The 6,824-nt window shown below is 38.9% G+C and overlaps 1 protein-coding gene across 1 annotated transcript in view; it reads left to right on the top strand.

Annotated features, from left to right (window-relative positions):
- Nucleotides 1–6,514, top strand: part of rbks (ribokinase) — a 42,664-nt gene extending 36,150 nt beyond the window's left edge. The window contains exon 10 of the mRNA XM_070920270.1: nt 6,494–6,514. The gene's annotated coding sequence lies outside the window, so the exon portion shown is untranslated. The remainder of the gene's footprint in view (nt 1–6,493) is intronic.
- The last annotated feature ends 310 nt before the right edge of the window (nt 6,515–6,824 follow it).

Consider the following 6,824-nt stretch of genomic DNA (forward strand, 5'->3'; position numbering starts at 1 on the left):
CTATCTACCAGGCAGGTTAAATTCCAAAGTGGTTGGATTGATTATTTTTTTAATATCCTCTGAAAGTACAAAATGGATGGTTGCCACACATGACCAACATAGATATTCATTAACCAGATATTATTTAACAGCATGATAATGGCATGAGAAAGCTGTTGTTACACAATTGTCAAGGAAGACAAAAATGCAAGAATAGAGCAAAAAAAAAAAGATTTAAAACACTACACAATACACATGAGCAGAGTTAAACACACTACATGATCAGGCTGTAGAGTAAGGATTTACACAAAAAAGCAAACAGGGAAATGATCTTACTGAAATAGGAAAGTGAACCAGGTATAGCCTATGTAATTCCCATAAGGAAGATTGTTAGATATGGTAATGATGGGATGTTAGTGAGCAGTAATTCTGGATTCTGGATCTATCAGGGAATCCATTATCGTGTTGTCAAGTTTGTCTGTGTGCTAATATATACATTGAGACAGTTTTAACCAGGAATTTTAAAGTACAATAGGTTAAGATGGATAGAACTAGAGGGTAGCAGTTGTGGATAAATGTGGTTAAGAAACAGCCCTGTTTTTTCCTTTTATGTGTTCTTTGCCTGTTTTCCAATTTCCTGCCTGCTGCACCAAACAAGCCTTTTTCCACAAAATGCATTCCTCACTTATTTGTACAGTAAATTCAGATATTCTCACGTGTGACTCAGAAATTGGCTGTTTTTAAGAGTAGGTGGACTTCAGCTTTGTGCACATATATGTCATTAGGGATACAGTAGGCATATGGATCAGCGAAGAGATGGAACTGTCACATCCAGAAGTACAAGGGAGGGTCTCAGTGGAATGCACTGTGTCCTTCAATTCAGGTGAAATAGTTATGAAACCATGGAAATTTAATTTTCCCATAGCATGAAGACACCAGGATAATTGCATGTTAAAATGCAGTTAAACAGACAAAGCTTCTCTTGGATGTGAGATGGGCTTGTGTACCTTTGTAAGACAGAAAAAGCAAGCTTTTTGGGGAGCAAACAGATATTTTTTCTCTGGGAATGAGTTCACCAACCCTTAAAACCAAGATCAGTACCTGTAAGATGAATATTGAATTAGTTACGTGACAGAGCATCATATTCAGCAACATCTTTGTGTTTATCCATGACAACCTCCTTCTCAGAAAGGCCAGCACAAGATCTTGTTGCTCATTCTCAGCTTAAACTGTCCTCACTACAAAATAGTGCAAAATCTTCAAAAATATGGATGTACATTTCAGCATAGTTGCAGTAGATTTTAGGTGAATTCAATAAATTCTTAATTTGTACGTTAATCTGAATATCTCAAAAGAACCAGTGTATAGGCCGCTTGAGACACTGAAGTGAGAGATGAAGAGAGAGAAAATAGCTTAAATTCACACCCTTTTTGACTTTTAGTAAAATAGTGAATGTTTGCCTGCCTATTGCTCATGGTCCTTGTGAATGACTTTGCAGGTTTTGTGTGTTTCAACATTAAAGGGACTTAAGGTCTGGGTTGACAGCATACAGAAGACCACTGAGATGACAGCCAGTTGTACCTGTTGAATAGTCTGCTGTGTCTGAACAAATCTAATCTGCCTCTATTGGGCAAAGGGGCACTGAGTTCTTCCAGTACAGTGCATGTTTCCTGTTCTTTTGCAGTAAGACACTGGCAGTTGCCATGAGAGCAAATGAGCATCTGTTCAGAATTTCTGACCAAGATGGGATTGTCAAGTTCAGTTGCGGTGGATGTGGTCATGCAATAATTTCCCTTTTGATATCCAACAGAATGTCTCAAAGCGGGCTTTGTCAGTTCCAACCAATGTCTGTCCACAACTGTTAGTCTCTTCTTTCTACTGTCTACTTTCGTACCGTTATATCTCACTCCATGTACTGAAGCTATTTATGTTGTACAATTTTTATACAGTTGACTTAGCTCCAGTACATTCCACTTCAGCTTAATTAATTTAGATTGAGTCCCATGAATAAACAAAATAATTGAAGCCATTATGGAAAAAGATTACAATGTTACTCGTTGTTGCTGGTCATCATGTCTGTGGCCTCAGGGAAGCAACTCCGATTTCATGAATGGGCTCTAAAGGAAAAGATACACGCTGGAATGTCCCAAAACCTTAGTGAAAGCCCTTTTCCCCCTAAAAGTACTGCAGATGAATGGGTTAGATACCAATTATGTCACCATGGAAGTCCCCTTAAATTCTCAGAAAGTAGTAACTTAATAGCCTTCTGTGTGGGGGCAGACAAACACTGGTATTTGAGAATTTAGCCTGCCCCAAACTGAAACTATTTTGTCATTTTGTATGACTACGTAGGAATGGCAGCGGTTTCCATAAAAGGGCATGTCCCGAAAAAATAAGAAGAGTAAGAATAAGAATGATGTTACTGATAACTGGTTTCACTCTCATGACGTGTTACCTCGCTGTGTACAATGTAGCCAGTCATACACTTTGATGCTACATCAATGAGTTAACAACTTTCAGTAGCAAGCTCACAGCATCCAATTAATTTTACTTTGAGCTTGTCATCATGATAACAGGACAAATCCTCAATATTTCTGTATTATTCTGACATTTATATCAGTGCTGTGGGTGTTTAATCAAATATAAAGTCAACAGCAAAGAGATGCCTAAGAAACAGTTACTGGGAACGTTTCTGGCACACTGACATCATAATGATTTCATACCTTCTGTATCATTTGTTAAAGAACAGTGGTGGAACAGGTATTCAGATCCTTTACATAATTTAGTAAAAGTACCAATACCACAGTGTAAAGATACTCTACTACAAGTAAAAGTCTTGCAGCAATGTTTTAAAAGCATGTAAGTAGTATTATCAGCAAAATAACTGATAACGAAACAACCTCTGTCAGTGTCACATTACATTATATATTATGTAATTGGATTATTATTACTGAGGCATGAACAAATAAGCTACATTTTAATATTGTATCTGGCTGCAGTGGAGCTAATTGCACCTATTTTATACACTGTTAGTGGTTTTATTTACTGTAATAATGCATTGTAATTTATATGCTATATATTAATTATATTTATTACATTTTATATTAATGTGAAAGGAACTAGTAACTACAGCTGAAATAAATGAATGAAAATTAGTAAAAGTTTCCCTTTTAGTGAAGGAGACGTATAAAGTAGCATAAAATGAACATAAGAAAGTATATAACAGAATTGTACTGAAGTACAATACTTAGTTGCTTTCCGTCCCTTTCATAATCCTAAAACTATTTTTAGTTTGTCACTATACTAAAAAGGTACAACATTTTTCATTGTGTCTCAGGGCCATAGCCAGGATTTTAGAATTACTGAGGTCATGAGTGCAAATTCCCCCCGTAGAACCTTACCCACCAAACTCTGTACACATTTCTGAAGAAAAAATCACAAGAGGTATTACTTGATTCATTCCTCTTACAGTTTCATTATACTTGCTGTACATTATTTTTTATCTCACTACTGTACATGACGGTGTGTATTAGAGCCTTCTCTACACAGCCAGATCATTCTGGTGGAGAATAACTGCATGGCTTTTAGTGTCACACAGCCCTGTAGATGTTTTATTGAGGGATTCCTGCAAAGAGAATTACGTGATTACTATATTGCTACAGTACTTTAATGATAAGAGAACCTTTATAAAAACAGGGGGTGGCATGTCTCTGAAATCACCGAGGGCCCTTCAACTATCTCTCGAGCATCCGGTGTATTTTGGTCTGTATGTCGTCACTCAGAAACAACAATGGCTGAGACGAGTGGAGTGAGAATAATGGCTTATTTTCCTTCACAGCCTCTCTTCATTAAAAGGATCCAGTGTGTATGCCACACTGAGGTCCCACTAGTGCATGGATTAAATGAAAATGAAAAGTAGTAAGTGAACATGCACTAATGAGCCTAAATGGAGCTGTATTGGTAAACCCAGTGAGGGAAAGCCATGCATTAAAGCGGAAATGAGCATGAATGTTATTGGACGGGCCGAGGAGCGCTGTAACCAGGCAGGGAGCAGCTGTCAGGATGTGAGTGGAGGAGCTTGCGTCACTGAGGGATAATTCTGAGAAAGAGGCTGAGACCACCAGCTTCAGCTCTTCTCCTCCTCCTCTTCCTCCACCACCACCCCGCCCACTCAGCACTCTCCACAGCCACTCCGGACGTTAACTACTCTTTTCCTTCTCCCACTTCATCGCACTTATACTCTTCGCTCTCTATCTCACATGGTCTTTCTTTTTCATTAACCTATTATTTCCCAGCTTCTGTATCACTTAGACACCCATTTCTATTTTAGAAACTTGAGCTCCGGTTGTAATCTAAAGCGGCTTACAATAAGTGCAGGTATGGTTCAGTGTCTTGTGAGTTTATTATCAAGGAAATAAATGAAGGAGTACAAATCAAATTTGAGTGGTAATTCATTTACAAGAGCTCGCTAGGACAGAACTGTGAGCTTAATAGATGTTTTGAAGTATAATCCTGTAAGTCTCCACCTTCAAAATAAGTCATGATTACTTCCCATCACTGTCTACCTGCTTCACATTTTTCTACTTTAAGGCTTTAAATGTAAAAAAGAAAAAAAACAAAAACAAAAACATACTTGTTTTACGCATACCAGTCTGTTACTGCACACTTTTTGATATGTACACTGATTATAGGATAAAAAGAAAACACATCAATGAGCCACATCGTTGGATCAGTCCCACATAAACTGCCCTGGTGCTGAGTATTAATCCACAGCTTAAAATAGTCCCCAACAAATGCAGTATTTACACCTAAAAACTACAGTGCCCAGCTCTTTTAGGAAATTACTAAGCCTTCTCTAAACATGAAACTACATATCTGTGACCCGTTTTCAAACATGTAAGTCTTTAGTGGGAACGACTGGGCTTGTGGCTGAGAGTAGCGACATTTAATACGTTTCCATTTTAACCCTCACATTTTTTGCTTGTTTAGTCAATCACTCACTTGCTTACTCGCTCCCCCAAACACTTACCCACATGCTCATTTGCTCTGACCGTCTCACGTGCTCACTCATATATTTATATACACAATATATATTTATATTGTTGATGTAGTGTCTAATTTAAATCAAGTATAATTGAATTAACAACCAAAGCACTTGCTGATGAAGTGCATGTTTCCTGATGTGAATTTCCACTGGCTGATTGTTATTAACATTTTTAAGCAGCATGTGCTCCACAGCACACTTGCAGGTACACACACACACACACACACACACACACTCACACACACACACACACACACACACACACACACACACACAAAGATACAGTCCCCCTCCACCAAACAAGCCTCAAATCGCATATTATTAGCTGTCACAACAATGGTTTGCTGTTCTTTTGACCTACCAACCCGATCGCAGTAGGTGACGCGATGACTCACACACACACAGAGTCAGAGGCACCAAACACCACACACTGGTTCACAACGCCCCAGCTTGCGTCAGCACGATGCCCTATTAGCTATTATATAAAAGGAGAGAATACATAACAAAAGGTGTGTTTTTATCCCTTCACCTCTCCACATCCGTATCTTTGCCATCTATAGCAAATTATTTGTAGTTTATTTCTTTTCAGAGTATGTGGTGGAGGGAGGGTGTGACCTTTAAAGCAAGGGAGGAATACCCTGCCAACATCAGAGTGCACATAATGGAGATCTGAGGGATTCTTTTATGATATGAAACAAACAAAATACAGCAAAAAAATTATCTGAACATTACTACAAGACCCTCACAGTACAATCTTCATTACATCCCACAATATGAAAGTGCTTAACAACAAGATCAACCTTCAGCCTGTAGTATGAAATATGCAAAGTTTTTTTCTTATGTGGCAATAGAGGACAGGGGTTCACCCACTGGGGAACACATGGGGATCTGCTCATTAGACTTTGATTTGTCTTGTCTTTAAGTGGAGAGGGGCCCAACAGTGGTGCTGGAGGGGATTATGAATATACTGCAAATTTAATGGAAATTAGGTCATTAGTTTCCATGATACAGCACCTTGTCATGTACTTAAAGGGGCACTTTACCGGTTTTACACGTGCAGCTCATGTTACTGGTCACAAGGAGTTCTGCTCAGCCTGTGAAAACAGTTGAATAATGTCTTCTGTGGCTCTGGAGGGAGCTTTTCAAAGTCTGAAAAAATAAAGCTGGTGATGTCAGCTTGGGCTTGAGGCGAGAGAAAGAAAGAAGGAAAACAATGTGGAGGTGTGGGGTTTAAAAGAAATAGGCATTCAGGAGGAAGCAGGGGCAAAGACACTACTGAGTGGCATTACGGGAAATGCGTTTTTGGATCTTCAGCCATACTAGAGACAAGAAGTCAGCATATCTTGGCCTCTGCTGTTTTTCGACCAATTTGGTTATTCTTTTTTTAATCTGTCTCTTGTGGATGAAATAAGTTTTAATAACTGCAAATCCCGTCATTAGTGGAGATTGCATCCTGTTATTTTTTGCCAGCAGGTATCTGCCCCAGACAGCTCCCACATCCCTGGTGGTCCCAGGATCAGCACCTTGGACAGCTGCCGTGACACACCTTTGTGCAGAATGTTGTTATTGATTAAAGCTTTAAGTTCAGCTCAGCCTTGTTGTGTCTCAGAAGCCTTAAAAAAGATAAAGTCACATTAACTCGATCCCCTGCTGGAAAATGAAATCACAGAGAAAAAAAAACTCGGATTTGTCAGGGGACATCTATTACTCTACTCAAGCTGCAGGCTGGTTCTCATGGATTTGGATTGTGGTATTTGGAACCATGGACACTCATGAAAGTCCTATAATAATCTACACTAGC

This window comes from Enoplosus armatus, chromosome 15 (genome assembly GCF_043641665.1).
Source record: "Enoplosus armatus isolate fEnoArm2 chromosome 15, fEnoArm2.hap1, whole genome shotgun sequence".
In the NCBI taxonomy this organism is placed as follows: domain Eukaryota; kingdom Metazoa; phylum Chordata; class Actinopteri; order Centrarchiformes; family Enoplosidae; genus Enoplosus; species Enoplosus armatus.